Source organism: Phyllobates terribilis, unplaced genomic scaffold, assembly GCF_046119375.1.
Source record: "Phyllobates terribilis strain yellow unplaced genomic scaffold, ASM4611937v1 Scaffold_38__1_contigs__length_12584779, whole genome shotgun sequence".
Classification (NCBI taxonomy): Eukaryota; Metazoa; Chordata; class Amphibia; order Anura; family Dendrobatidae; genus Phyllobates; species Phyllobates terribilis.
In genome coordinates, this window is record NW_027362798.1 from 2463677 (window position 1) to 2478998 (window position 15322).

Sequence of the window (15322 nt, forward strand, 5' to 3'; positions counted from 1 at the left end):
TTGTTCATTTTGCTTGTTTGTCGGATTTTGGGATGGACTCTTTGGCTTTGCTTTTCTTCTCCTCATTGGATTTTTCATGTTCAAAGTTGCAGAAGCCAGATTACAAGCTCATTTTGGTTCAACTTCAGCAACTGTGCATTGCATTGCCATGTAATGTGATGCAATGCTATCTTTCTAGCTCTCCCTTTTTACTTCCTTTTGGATAAACAGACATATTAGGCAAGCATTTTGGAGCTTTCACCTAAATAACTACAGGTGGTGAGATAAGCTGCACAATATAATTGACCTTTCAGTATATTGTTGCACACACACCATCTATTTAGCAAATGCCCTTGTTATCAACAGCAGCCTTTTAAACTCACCTGAGCTAACAGGTATGTGTGCTGGTTACTCTGCTGCGCTTAAAATTTCTTTTTTGGTTTGCTACAATGCCTTTTCTGAAACGTTGTCTCCTTCTGCTGGAACACTGACTTCTTTCATTTAATGCCTGCAGACTATAAAAGAGAACCCAACCCAAAAAGTTTGGTTGATTAGTCTGTGGCATTCTGTTAAACTGTTGCTTATGGCGGTCTCTGTGAGCTTCTCAGCGACATTCAGCCAGCCAGGTATCCTGCCTGCAGTAGATGGAATGTGGCAATGGAACGCTGGCTGCGCGTGTCATAATAGGCTCTGAGCCTTTATATACCTGTGCACAGCAGCAGCCACCTTCAGTCTGCTGCTGGACAGCCAGCAGCAGCAGCAGCAGGAGAGGTATGTAATCAGAAGCCCTCCTGCTAAGGGTAGACAGCTGCTCGTTCCACCCCACCCCCCGCCTTAATTGGTTCTCCTCCCTTCCAAAGGTGTTGAGGCGGGTGGGAACAGCAGGGGGTGAAGGTGCTGTGTTTAAAGAGGTGGAGTTATGCAGATCTAAAACGCGTGGATTGCAGCAGCAGCAAGCCGAAAAGTGCAGGCATGTAAGGGATCTAGAGGTTGACAACATGTCTTCTTAACGGGAGTCCAGGAGCTCATCTCCACAAATGGACTTTTCAGGATCCTTGGGTGGCTCCGTAGTTTGAAACCAATTCTGGTTATCGCTTCTCGGCCTTTTGGCTAAGATCAAGTGTAGTATCTGTTCTTATCAATTTAATATCTGATACGTCCCCTATCTGGGGACCATATATTAAATGGATTTTTAGAACAGGGAGATGGAAAAAGAGCTTGCTCTGTCCACTCCACGCATTGACCTGGTATTGCAGTATCTCCAGGACCGGTGCACCCCTTCTTTAATGCAGTTTCTAAAATCAGAAAGAATTGAATTCAATGTTTTTTGTTCATTTTGCTTGTTTGTCGGATTTTGGGATGGACTCTTTGGCTTTGCTTTTCTTCTCCTCATTGGATTTTTCATGTTCAAAGTTGCAGAAGCCAGATTACAAGCTCATTTTGGTTCAACTTCAGCAACTGTGCATTGCATTGCCATGTAATGTGATGCAATGCTATCTTTCTAGCTCTCCCTTTTTACTTCCTTTTGGATAAACAGACATATTAGGCAAGCATTTTGGAGCTTTCACCTAAATAACTACAGGTGGTGAGATAAGCTGCACAATATAATTGACCTTTTAGTATATTGTTGCACACACACCATCTATTTAGCAAATGCCCTTGTTATCAACAGCAGCCTTTTAAACTCACCTGAGCTAACAGGTATGTGCGCTGGTTACTCTGCTGCGCTTAAAATTTCTTTTTTGGTTTGCTACAATGCCTTTTCTGAAACGTTGTCTCCTTCTGCTGGAACACTGACTTCTTTCATTTAATGCCTGCAGACTATAAAAGAGAACCCAACCCAAAAAGTTTGGTTGATTAGTCTGTGGCATTCTGTTAAACTGTTGCTTATGGCGGTCTCTGTGAGCTTCTCAGCGACATTCAGCCAGCCAGGTATCCTGCCTGCAGTAGATGGAATGTGGCAATGGAACGCTGGCTGCGCGTGTCATAATAGGCTCTGAGCCTTTATATACCTGTGCACAGCAGCAGCCACCTTCAGTCTGCTGCTGGACAGCCAGCAGCAGCAGCAGCAGGAGAGGTATGTAATCAGGAGCCCTCCTGCTAAGGGTAGACAGCTGCTCGTTCCACCCCACCCCCCGCCTTAATTGGTTCTCCTCCCTTCCAACGGTGTTGAGGCGGGTGGGAACAGCAGGGGGTGAAGGTGCTGTGTTTAAAGAGGTGGAGTTATGCAGATCTAAAACGCGTGGATTGCAGCAGCAGCAAGCCGAAAAGTGCAGGCATGTAAGGGATCTAGAGGTTGACAACATGTCTTCTTAACGGGAGTCCAGGAGCTCATCTCCACAAATGGACTTTTCAGGATCCTTGGGTGGCTCCGTAGTTTGAAACCAATTCTGGTTATCGCTTCTCGGCCTTTTGGCTAAGATCAAGTGTAGTATCTGTTCTTATCAGTTTAATATCTGATACGTCCCCTATCTGGGGACCATATATTAAATGGATTTTTAGAACAGGGAGATGGAAATAGAGCTTGCTCTGTCCACTCCACGCATTGACCTGGTATTGCAGTATCTCCAGGACCGGTGCACCCCTTCTTTAATGCAGTTTCTAAAATCAGAAAGAATTGAATTCAATGTTTTTTGTTCATTTTGCTTGTTTGTCGGATTTTGGGATGGACTCTTTGGCTTTGCTTTTCTTCTCCTCATTGGATTTTTCATGTTCAAAGTTGCAGAAGCCAGATTACAAGATCATTTTGGTTCAACTTCAGCAACTGTGCATTGCATTGCCATGTAATGTGATGCAATGCTATCTTTCTAGCTCTCCCTTTTTACTTCCTTTTGGATAAACAGACATATTAGGCAAGCATTTTGGAGCTTTCACCTAAATAACTACAGGTGGTGAGATAAGCTGCACAATATAATTGACCTTTCAGTATATTGTTGCACACACACCATCTATTTAGCAAATGCCCTTGTTATCAACAGCAGCCTTTTAAACTCACCTGAGCTAACAGGTATGTGCGCTGGTTACTCTGCTGCGCTTAAAATTTCTTTTTTGGTTTGCTACAATGCCTTTTCTGAAACGTTGTCTCCTTCTGCTGGAACACTGACTTCTTTCATTTAATGCCTGCAGACTATAAAAGAGAACCCAACCCAAAAAGTTTGGTTGATTAGTCTGTGGCATTCTGTTAAACTGTTGCTTATGGCGGTCTCTGTGAGCTTCTCAGCGACATTCAGCCAGCCAGGTATCCTGCCTGCAGTAGATGGAATGTGGCAATGGAACGCTGGCTGCGCGTGTCATAATAGGCTCTGAGCCTTTATATACCTGTGCACAGCAGCAGCCACCTTCAGTCTGCTGCTGGACAGCCAGCAGCAGCAGCAGCAGGAGAGGTATGTAATCAGGAGCCCTCCTGCTAAGGGTAGACAGCTGCTCGTTCCACCCCACCCCCCGCCTTAATTGGTTCTCCTCCCTTCCAACGGTGTTGAGGCGGGTGGGAACAGCAGGGGGTGAAGGTGCTGTGTTTAAAGAGGTGGAGTTATGCAGATCTAAAACGCGTGGATTGCAGCAGCAGCAAGCCGAAAAGTGCAGGCATGTAAGGGATCTAGAGGTTGACAACATGTCTTCTTAACGGGAGTCCAGGAGCTCATCTCCACAAATGGACTTTTCAGGATCCTTGGGTGGCTCCGTAGTTTGAAACCAATTCTGGTTATCGCTTCTCGGCCTTTTGGCTGAGACCAAGTGCTTCACAGCAGGAGGTTTCAGTTGAAGGGCACTCAGGTACCCCTCTCCTTGGCCTGGCAGGATCGTCCACTTCGGTGGGCTTCACCTGCCTGCTGCTATTAGGGAGAGGGATTAGTCCTAGGGTAACGGGCAGCGATCCCCCAGCCTTCAGGTGCTTTATCTCAAAGCTCTGAAGGCGCAGATTGCAGGCGGTTGCAATTTGCATTTTGTTGCGCCATACCATGGAGGTTGACCCCAACCTCGTGCCTCTATATGCGAGGCTTAAGAACACCATAAGGGTCCGATTTACGGCTGGTGGTTCCGATATACGGAATCTGGGATATGTAGTCCAGAACGTGCTTGAGAAACTGCTCCACGTCAGAACCAACGAAATCCTTTCTATCCAGGATTATCCTCGACGTGGAGATTATGATGTAACCTTTACTGGCGAAGGTATTTTCAAAGATGTTTTGTCCAGAGTTAAGTCGGTAGAAAATAGCCCTGGTCTAAAAGGGATTCAGATCATCGAGCACGTCCTGGATGAGGTAAAGATGGTGGTTGTGAAAATCTTCTCACCCTTCATAACAGCACCAGAGGTTATTTCCTTTTTGTCAGTTTATTTTAAAAGTGTGAAATTGATTGGGAAAGTGTTGAATGAGTTTAACATCTGGACCTCAAAATGGAAGTTTTTAGTAAAATGTGAAAGAGACCCTAAATTCCCTGGAGGTGTGAGACTTCCTCCAGCTCGATTTAAAATAGGGCAAACTAATGGGGATTTTTTTTTCTCAGGAATGCCACTTTTCTGTAGGTATTGTGGTCTCTATGGGCACTCTAAGGATAGTTGTGGTGCCACTTGTAGAAATTGTGCCAGTACTGAACATGACACAAAGGAGTGCCCAAATGAAAAAAAATGCTCTTTTTGTCGGACACCTGGTCATTTCTATTTTTCTTGCCCTCACAGGTTCAGAGAGGATGAACAAAAACAAAAGGAGAAGTCCAAGACATCCGGGAATGGACGGGCCAATCAGACCACCCCTCAGGAGGAGGAGCAACAACCTGGAGCCTCGGGAGGTGATAAGGGCGCTTCAACTAGTAACAATCCCTCCGAGTCAATGACAGGTAACTCACAGGAGCCCAGGAGCTGGCTGAAAGACCATAAGGAGGCTAAAAGGAAGGCTGAGAAAGATCATAAAGGGGCGGTCGGTAAGGCCAAAAAAGAGCGCCAAAAGGCTGACACCGAGCCCAAAATTCCCACTGGGTCTCACGAGAGCGAGGGCGGTACGTGGCATTTGGTGAGGTCTCATAATAAGAAAAAGAATGGTTCCGTGGAGGTGGCTAATAGGGAGGAGATGGATACATCCCCTCACGGGGGTGTAGACTCTGGAATCCCGAGGTCCCGGGGCTCTGCTGCTCCAGGTGGGGCCCCGAACCTGGCTGCCTCCGGGGACTCTGAGGCTCCGCCATGTGCGCAGCCTGCCCCTGTGTTACGACCCTCTGCGGGTCAGCAGGGGAGTGCGGAGCCTCTCGGAGACCCACCTGACGAGGACCTAAATGGTCAGCCTATGGAGACCCAGTGTAACCTTTCTCTCAATATCCTTCCGAGCTACACCCCAGTAGCGTCGGGTCTTAATTTAAGTGAATGTTCCTTCTCCGATGATGAAGACTCTTTGATAACGGTGGATTCAGAAGAGGACGTTGGTGAAAGTCCAAGTGGTCTGATCCGTCCATCGGATAGGTAAAGTCCAGTTTTTGTTTCTTCCTAACCATTTGTTATGATGGCTGACATTAGTGGTGTTTCCCTCAATGTGAGAGGCATAGGATCCAAGACCAGAAGAGCTACTGTTTTACATTTTTTAACCTGTTTTACAGCTTCTGTTTTCTTTTTACAAGAATGTCATATCCCTCATAAGATTTCTTACAAAAAATATAAGGAAGAGTGGAAACATGGTCCATCGGTCTGGTCTGGATCAAATGCAACCGGATCAGCCGGGGTAGCTATACTTTTTAAGGGAAATGTGTCTATTGATTTTATCCAAGATATTTTACCGGGTCGTATTCTTTTAGTTAAGGCTTTTATTGATGGGACAAGATGGCAGTTTTTAAATTTTTATGGGTCACCTGATAAAAATGAAAGGGCTGATATGCTGGAAATTTTACCTTTATTTATTAACATTTCTGAACCTTTTATCCTGGCAGGTGATTTTAATTGTATTTTAAAAGGCGAAAGCCGACGCTCCGGTTCCGTGAGTAGAAATTATGACAAAACGTCTGGAATGTTAAGCAATATTATAAATGATTGTAAATTAACTGATGTGTATAAAGAATGTAACAAGGATAGCCCTATAGACGCTGGTTTCACCTGGAGCAATTCTACATGTAGCTCCAGGATAGATTTTGTTTTAGGTTCAGAAAAAATACTGCCAGTGAAATGTGAAGTTTTAACTAATATTCTCTCAGATCACAAGGTTTTATCTTTTAGAGTGAGGATTAATGGAAAGAAGAAATGTGGTAAGAAATCTTGGAAATTGAATGTGTCCCTTTTAAAAGATCCACAAATTTTATCGGATTTTATTGAGTTTTATGTAAACTGTAGAAAAAGGAAAAACCCCAATATTTCTTTTAGCTCCTGGTGGGATAGAATGAAAATAAACATTAAAGATTTCTTTATAAAGAAAAGCATACAAAAAGCTAAAGAAAAGTTTGAGATCTATAATTTTCTTAATATCAGGTTACAGACATTGTACAAATTCAAAGACAATGGTCTGGATGTAGGTAATGATATATTGAGTCTTAAAGGAGAAATTTCAAAGTGGTTGGAACAAAAAGGAAAAGAACTGATTTTTCGTTCAAAGGTAAAACACGTAGAAGAGGATGAGACTTGTTCCAGGTATTTTTTTAAGAAAAACAAACAGGCGAAAACAATAATTGATAACATAGATGGAGATAATAATATCAACGTTATATTGGATAAGGTAAATGTCTATTTTAATGATCTTTTTAATGTAAAAACTGTAGACCATGATTTAATACACACTTTCCTGGGGGAGATCAAGTCCACCCTAGATGCTGATGCCCAAAGATTTTTATCCCAACCTCTATGTGAGGAAGAGATTTTAGAAACCATGAAGAGTTTTAAAAATGGTAAAGTGCCCGGCCCTGATGGTATCCCCATAGAGTTTTATATAAGTTTTTATGATATTTTAAAAAATGATTTGTTTAATTTGTTTTCCGAAGTTTTTAATAATAAGGTTTTACTCAACTCATGGAAGAAAGGTGAGGTATCACTACTATACAAAAAAGGTGACAAAACGGATCTTAAAAACTGGAGGCCGATAACTCTTTTAAATAGTGATTACAAAATTATGGCTAAGATCTGTGCAAATCGGTTGAAAAAGGTGATACATAAAGTAATTCATGCAAATCAGGTATGCGGGGTACCTGGGCGTAGTATCTGGGACAATTTAAACCTGGTGAAAGATTGTATTGAAGATGTAAAAACCAGAAAGACAAAGATGTCAATCCTAGCGGTGGATTTTGAGAAAGCTTTTGACCGCGTGTCTCATTTTTATCTTTTTAAAGTTTTAGAAAAAATGGGCATTCCGGGTGGGTTTTTATTGTCTCTTAAAGCTTTTTATAATGATTGTACGAGTAAGATTTTAGTTAATGGTTTTAAAACAAAAGAGGTAGTTTTAAAATCAGGGGTGAAGCAGGGTTGCCCTTTGTCCCCCCTGCTTTTTATATGTGCTATAGAACCCCTTTTATGTACAATACGCCAGGATAAGCAAATATGTGGAGTACCCTTACCCGGAGGGAACGGTCTACAAGTTAAAGTTGTAAGCTATATGGATGATGTAGCCGTGTTTGGATGTGATGTACCTTCAATACAAAAAACGATAAGCCAAATTCAGTCTTTTTGTACAGTTTCCGGTTTTAAAATTAATCTTACTAAATGTAATATTTTAAATGTCGGGGGGATGAGTTTACATGATGTACCAATTGCAGTTACAGATTCCATTACTATTTTAGGTGTTTCTTTTAATGAATCTAATAATGGTTTTAATAGCTGGGATGCGGCAGCACAGAAAATTAATCAGAAAATCTGCATGTGGAATATGAGAAAGCTGTCAATGGAAGGTAAAGTTCTGATTGTAAAAATGGTGATATTACCTATCCTGTTATATCTTAGTTTGGTGTTCCCCCTCCTACAAATTTGTTGAAACGAATTACAAAAGTATGTTTTACCTTTTTTTGGGGCTCAAAAATGGAGAAACTCAAAAGAGAAATTGTGACAAAGCCAAAGGTTAAAGGTGGGAAAGATTTCCCTGTTTTAGATAAGTTTCTTTTAATACATTTTTTCTGTTTCTGTTTTAAAACCCTTTTTAAAGATAATTACCTTTCCTATTTTATGCGTTTTAACACTGGTTTTCTCATGAGAAGGTTTGGTTGGTTTGAAACAGTTTTATCCTCTCCTTATGCTTTTAACCTACCTGCACATTATGAGATTTTAAAGAAAATTATTCTTGATTTTAATTTGAATAAGAAACAGACAGGGGATCTATGTAACAGCAAGACACTACTCAAACAAATTAGTACTGATGTGACGTTGTGTGATATTGAACGTTATGATGATGACAAAACTGTACACATATGGAAAACGATTAACGCCCCTTATCTTTTTAATGTACAGAAAGACATGTCTTGGAGCTGCGCACACCACTGTCTTCCTTGCCGGGCATTCCAGTACAGAAGAGGTTTTGTGAGGTCTGCCATCTGCCCAAGAGAAGGTTGTCAAGAAGAAGAGACAGTGAAGCATCTTTTATGGACTTGTGCTTTTGCTAAAGAGTTCTGGAGAAGACTAATCCCCCTGCTGGAGAAAATGGTGGACCTCAAGGACTTTAATTTTGCATCAGTGTTATATGGTCTTCTGGAATGCCCAACAATGGACCAAAAAATAATGGCGTGGAAGAGAGTGAATTGTGCCAAGATAGCGCTCTGGAATGCTAGAAATATTGCTGTTTTTAAACATGAAATGTTACCAGTAGATGATGTTTTAGCCTTTTGTAAAAGTGAAATGTACATATACTATTTATTGGACAGGAAAAAGAATGTAACGTTGGCAGGCAAATGGCTTTTTAACCTATGGAATATTTGAAGTCTTGTAAAATTTGCTGTGATGGAATTTTTATTTTTCTTTGAAGTCCCGAAAGTGTAATGTGGATGTAATGGTTTTATTTCTGTAATTTGTTAAATTTTAAATAAACGGTTTTTATCCCCATGTGGGGGATAGCCAAATTAAAAAAAAAATCTGTTCTTATCAGTTTAATATCTGATACGTCCCCTATCTGGGGACCATATATTAAATAGATTTTTAGAACAGGGAGATGGAAAAAGAGCTTGCTCTGTCCACTCCATGCATTGACCTGGTATTGCAGTATCTCCAGGACCGGTGCACCCCTTCTTTAATGCAGTTTCTAAAATCAGAAAGAATTGAATTCAACGTTTTTTGTTCATTTTGCTTGTTTGTCGGATTTTGGGATGGACTCTTTGGCTTTGCTTTTCTTCTCCTCATGGGATTTTTCATGTTCAAAGTTGCAGAAGCCAGATTACAAGCTCATTTTGGTTCAACTTCAGCAACTGTGCATTGCATTGCCATGTAATGTGATGCAATGCTATCTTTCTAGCTCTCCCTTTTTACTTCCTTTTGGATAAACAGACATATTAGGCAAGCATTTTGGAGCTTTCACCTAAATAACTACAGGTGGTGAGATAAGCTGCACAATATAATTGACCTTTCAGTATATTGTTGCACACATACCATCTATTTAGCAAATGCCCTTGTTATCAACAGCAGCCTTTTAAACTCACCTGAGCTAACAGGTATGTGCGCTGGTTACTCTGCTGCGCTTAAAATTTCTTTTTTGGTTTGCTACAATGCCTTTTCTGAAATGTTGTCTCCCTCTGCTGGAACACTGACTTCTTTCATTTAATGCCTGCAGACTATAAAAGAGAACCCAACCCAAAAGTTTGGTTGATTAGTCTGTGGCATTCTGTTAAACTGTTGCTTATGGCGGTCTCTGTGAGCTTCTCAGCGACATTCAGCCAGCCAGGTATCCTGCCTGCAGTAGATGGAATGTGGCAATGGAACGCTGGCTGCGCGTGTCATAATAGGCTCTGAGCCTTTATATACCTGTGCACAGCAGCAGCCACCTTCAGTCTGCTGCTGGACAGCCAGCAGCAGCAGCAGCAGGAGAGGTATGTAATCAGGAGCCCTCCTGCTAAGGGTAGACAGCTGCTCGTTCCACCCCACCCCCCGCCTTAATTGGTTCTCCTCCCTTCCAACGGTGTTGAGGCGGGTGGGAACAGCAGGGGGTGAAGGTGCTGTGTTTAAAGAGGTGGAGTTATGCAGATCTAAAACGCGTGGATTGCAGCAGCAGCAAGCCGAAAAGTGCAGGCATGTAAGGGATCTAGAGGTTGACAACATGTTTTCTTAATGGGAGTCCAGGAGCTCATCTCCACAAATGGACTTTTCAGGATCCTTGGGTGGCTCCGTAGTTTGAAACCAATTCTGGTTATCGCTTCTCGGCCTTTTGGCTAAGATCAAGTGTAGTATCTGTTCTTATCAGTTTAATATCTGATACGTCCCCTATCTGGGGACCATATATTAAATGGATTTTTAGAACAGGGAGATGGAAAAAGAGCTTGCTCTGTCCACTCCACGCATTGACCTGGTATTGCAGTATCTCCAGGACCGGTGCACCCCTTCTTTAATGCAGTTTCTAAAATCAGAAAGAATTGAATTCAATGTTTTTTGTTCATTTTGCTTGTTTGTCGGATTTTGGGATGGACTCTTTGGCTTTGCTTTTCTTCTCCTCATTGGATTTTTCATGTTCAAAGTTGCAGAAGCCAGATTACAAGCTCATTTTGGTTCAACTTCAGCAACTGTGCATTGCATTGCCATGTAATGTGATGCAATGCTATCTTTCTAGCTCTCCCTTTTCACTTCCTTTTGGATAAACAGACATATTAGGCAAGCATTTTGGAGCTTTCACCTAAATAACTACAGGTGGTGAGATAAGCTGCACAATATAATTGACCTTTCAGTATATTGTTGCACACACACCATCTATTTAGCAAATGCCCTTGTTATCAACAGCAGCCTTTTAAACTCACCTGAGCTAACAGGTATGTGCGCTGGTTACTCTGCTGCGCTTAAAATTTCTTTTTTGGTTTGCTACAATGCCTTTTCTGAAACGTTGTCTCCCTCTGCTGGAACACTGACTTCTTTCATTTAATGCCTGCAGACTATAAAAGAGAACCCAACCCAAAAAGTTTGGTTGATTAGTCTGTGGCATTCTGTTAAACTGTTGCTTATGGCGGTCTCTGTGAGCTTCTCAGCGACATTCAGCCAGCCAGGTATCCTGCCTGCAGTAGATGGAATGTGGCAATGGAACGCTGGCTGCGCGTGTCATAATAGGCTCTGAGCCTTTATATACCTGTGCACAGCAGCAGCCACCTTCAGTCTGCTGCTGGACAGCCAGCAGCAGCAGCAGGAGAGGTATGTAATCAGGAGCCCTCCTGCTAAGGGTAGACAGCTGCTCGTTCCACCCCACCCCCCGCCTTAATTGGTTCTCCTCCCTTCCAACGGTGTTGAGGCGGGTGGGAACAGCAGGGGGTGAAGGTGCTGTGTTTAAAGAGGTGGAGTTATGCAGATCTAAAACGCGTGGATTGCAGCAGCAGCAAGCCGAAAAGTGCAGGCATGTAAGGGATCTAGAGGTTGACAACATGTTTTCTTAATGGGAGTCCAGGAGCTCATCTCCACAAATGGACTTTTCAGGATCCTTGGGTGGCTCCGTAGTTTGAAACCAATTCTGGTTATCGCTTCTCGGCCTTTTGGCTAAGATCAAGTGTAGTATCTGTTCTTATCAGTTTAATATCTGATACGTCCCCTATCTGGGGACCATATATTAAATGGATTTTTAGAACAGGGAGATGGAAAAAGAGCTTGCTCTGTCCACTCCACGCATTGACCTGGTATTGCAGTATCTCCAGGACCGGTGCACCCCTTCTTTAATGCAGTTTCTAAAATCAGAAAGAATTGAATTCAATGTTTTTTGTTCATTTTGCTTGTTTGTCGGATTTTGGGATGGACTCTTTGGCTTTGCTTTTCTTCTCCTCATTGGATTTTTCATGTTCAAAGTTGCAGAAGCCAGATTACAAGCTCATTTTTGTTCAACTTCAGCAACTGTGCATTGCATTGCCATGTAATGTGATGCAATGCTATCTTTCTAGCTCTCCCTTTTCACTTCCTTTTGGATAAACAGACATATTAGGCAAGCATTTTGGAGCTTTCACCTAAATAACTACAGGTGGTGAGATAAGCTGCACAATATAATTGACCTTTCAGTATATTGTTGCACACACACCATCTATTTAGCAAATGCCCTTGTTATCAACAGCAGCCTTTTAAACTCACCTGAGCTAACAGGTATGTGCGCTGGTTACTCTGCTGCGCTTAAAATTTCTTTTTTGGTTTGCTACAATGCCTTTTCTGAAACGTTGTCTCCCTCTGCTGGAACACTGACTTCTTTCATTTAATGCCTGCAGACTATAAAAGAGAACCCAACCCAAAAAGTTTGGTTGATTAGTCTGTGGCATTCTGTTAAACTGTTGCTTATGGCGGTCTCTGTGAGCTTCTCAGCGACATTCAGCCAGCCAGGTATCCTGCCTGCAGTAGATGGAATGTGGCAATGGAACGCTGGCTGCGCGTGTCATAATAGGCTCTGAGCCTTTATATACCTGTGCACAGCAGCAGCCACCTTCAGTCTGCTGCTGGACAGCCAGCAGCAGCAGCAGCAGGAGAGGTATGTAATCAGGAGCCCTCCTGCTAAGGGTAGACAGCTGCTCGTTCCACCCCACCCCCCGCCTTAATTGGTTCTCCTCCCTTCCAACGGTGTTGAGGCGGGTGGGAACAGCAGGGGGTGAAGGTGCTGTGTTTAAAGAGGTGGAGTTATGCAGATCTAAAACGCGTGGATTGCAGCAGCAGCAAGCCGAAAAGTGCAGGCATGTAAGGGATCTAGAGGTTGACAACATGTCTTCTTAACGGGAGTCCAGGAGCTCATCTCCACAAATGGACTTTTCAGGATCCTTGGGTGGCTCCGTAGTTTGAAACCAATTCTGGTTATCGCTTCTCGGCCTTTTGGCTAAGATCAAGTGTAGTATCTGTTCTTATCAGTTTAATATCTGATACGTCCCCTATCTGGGGACCATATATTACATGGATTTTTAGAACAGGGAGATGGAAAAAGAGCTTGCTCTGTCCACTCCACGCATTGACCTGGTATTGCAGTATCTCCAGGACCGGTGCACCCCTTCTTTAATGCAGTTTCTAAAATCAGAAAGAATTGAATTCAATGTTTTTTGTTCATTTTGCTTGTTTGTCGGATTTTGGGATGGACTCTTTGGCTTTGCTTTTCTTCTCCTCATTGGATTTTTCATGTTCAAAGTTGCAGAAGCCAGATTACAAGCTCATTTTGGTTCAACTTCAGCAACTGTGCATTGCATTGCCATGTAATGTGATGCAATGCTATCTTTCTAGCTCTCCCTTTTTACTTCCTTTGGATAAACAGACATATTAGGCAAGCATTTTGGAGCTTTCACCTAAATAACTACAGGTGGTGAGATAAGCTGCACAATATAATTGACCTTTCAGTATATTGTTGCACACACACCATCTATTTAGCAAATGCCCTTGTTATCAACAGCAGCCTTTTAAACTCACCTGAGCTAACAGGTATGTGCGCTGGTTACTCTGCTGCGCTTAAAATTTATTTTTTGGTTTGCTACAATGCCTTTTCTGAAACGTTGTCTCCCTCTGCTGGAACACTGACTTCTTTCATTTAATGCCTGCAGACTATAAAAGAGAACCCAACCCAAAAAGTTTGGTTGATTAGTCTGTGGCATTCTGTTAAACTGTTGCTTATGGCGGTCTCTGTGAGCTTCTCAGCGAAATTCAGCCAGCCAGGTATCCTGCCTGCAGTAGATGGAATGTGGCAATGGAACGCTGGCTGCGCGTGTCATAATAGGCTCTGAGCCTTTATATACCTGTGCACAGCAGCAGCCACCTTCAGTCTGCTGCTGGACAGCCAGCAGCAGCAGCAGCAGGAGAGGTATGTAATCAGGAGCCCTCCTGCTAAGGGTAGATAGCTGCTCGTTCCACCCCACCCCCCCCTTAATTGGTTCTCCTCCCTTCCAACGGTGTTGAGGCGGGTGGGAACAGCAGGGGGTGAAGGTGCTGTGTTTAAAGAGGTGGAGTTATGCAGATCTAAAACGCGTGGATTGCAGCAGCAGCAAGCCGAAAAGTGCAGGCATGTAAGGGATCTAGAGGTTGACAACATGTCTTCTTAACGGGAGTCCAGGAGCTCATCTCCACAAATGGACTTTTCAGGATCCTTGGGTGGCTCCGTAGTTTGAAACCAATTCTGGTTATCGCTTCTCGGCCTTTTGGCTAAGATCAAGTGTAGTATCTGTTCTTATCAGTTTAATATCTGATACGTCCCCTATCTGGGGACCATATATTAAATGGATTTTTAGAACAGGGAGATGGAAAAAGAGCTTGCTCTGTCCACTCCACGCATTGACCTGGTATTGCAGTATCTCCAGGACCGGTGCACCGCTTCTTTAATGCAGTTTCTAAAATCAGAAAGAATTGAATTCAATGTTTTTTGTTCATTTTGCTTGTTTGTCGGATTTTGGGATGGACTCTTTGGCTTTGCTTTTCTTCTCCTCATTGGATTTTTCATGTTCAAAGTTGCAGAAGCCAGATTACAAGCTCATTTTGGTTCAACTTCAGCAACTGTGCATTGCATTGCCATGTAATGTGATGCAATGCTATCTTTCTAGCTCTCCCTTTTTACTTCCTTTTGGATAAACAGACATATTAGGCAAGCATTTTGGAGCTTTCACCTAAATAACTACAGGTGGTGAGATAAGCTGCACAATATAATTGACCTTTCAGTATATTGTTGCACACACACCATCTATTTAGCAAATGCCCTTGTTATCAACAGCAGCCTTTTAAACTCACCTGAGCTAACAGGTATGTGCGCTGGTTACTCTGCTGCGCTTAAAATTTCTTTTTTGGTTTGCTACAATGCCTTTTCTGAAACGTTGTCTCCCTCTGCTGGAACACTGACTTCTTTCATTTAATGCCTGCAGACTATAAAAGAGAACCCAACCCAAAAAGTTTGGTTGATTAGTCTGTGGCATTCTGTTAAACTGTTGCTTATGGCGGTCTCTGTGAGCTTCTCAGCGACATTCAGCCAGCCAGGTATCCTGCCTGCAGTAGATGGAATGTGGCAATGGAACGCTGGCTGAGCGTGTCATAATAAGCTCTGAGCCTTTATATACCTGTGCACAGCAGCAGCCACCTTCAGTCTGCTGCTGGACAGCCAGCAGCAGCAGCAGCAGGAGAGGTATGTAATCAGGAGCCCTCCTGCTAAGGGTAGATAGCTGCTCGTTCCACCCCACCCCCCGCCTTAATTGGTTCTCCTCCCTTCCAACGGTGTTGAGGCGGGTGGGAACAGCAGGGGGTGAATGTGCTGTGTTTAAAGAGGTGGAGTTATGCAGATCT

The 15322-nt window shown here is 42.9% G+C and overlaps 7 non-coding genes across 7 annotated transcripts; all 7 read left to right on the forward strand.

Annotated features, from left to right (window-relative positions):
* Positions 1–1069: 1069 nt before the first annotated feature.
* On the forward strand, positions 1070–1260 carry LOC141183243 (U2 spliceosomal RNA). Its single transcript, XR_012258239.1, has one exon. It is a non-coding gene; the product is annotated as a U2 spliceosomal RNA (small nuclear RNA).
* Positions 1261–2375: 1115 nt separating this feature from the next.
* LOC141183635 (U2 spliceosomal RNA) lies at positions 2376–2566 on the forward strand. Its single transcript, XR_012258469.1, has one exon. It is a non-coding gene; the product is annotated as a U2 spliceosomal RNA (small nuclear RNA).
* A 6386-nt stretch (positions 2567–8952) lies between these two features.
* LOC141183310 (U2 spliceosomal RNA) lies at positions 8953–9150 on the forward strand. Its single transcript, XR_012258297.1, has one exon. It is a non-coding gene; the product is annotated as a U2 spliceosomal RNA (small nuclear RNA).
* Positions 9151–10264: 1114 nt separating this feature from the next.
* Positions 10265–10455, forward strand: LOC141184056 (U2 spliceosomal RNA). The gene has a single exon (XR_012258851.1). It is a non-coding gene; the product is annotated as a U2 spliceosomal RNA (small nuclear RNA).
* A 1112-nt stretch (positions 10456–11567) lies between these two features.
* LOC141184057 (U2 spliceosomal RNA) lies at positions 11568–11758 on the forward strand. Its single transcript, XR_012258853.1, has one exon. It is a non-coding gene; the product is annotated as a U2 spliceosomal RNA (small nuclear RNA).
* Positions 11759–12873: 1115 nt separating this feature from the next.
* Positions 12874–13064, forward strand: LOC141183145 (U2 spliceosomal RNA). The gene has a single exon (XR_012258150.1). It is a non-coding gene; the product is annotated as a U2 spliceosomal RNA (small nuclear RNA).
* A 1113-nt stretch (positions 13065–14177) lies between these two features.
* On the forward strand, positions 14178–14368 carry LOC141183159 (U2 spliceosomal RNA). Its single transcript, XR_012258163.1, has one exon. It is a non-coding gene; the product is annotated as a U2 spliceosomal RNA (small nuclear RNA).
* Positions 14369–15322: the final 954 nt, after the last annotated feature.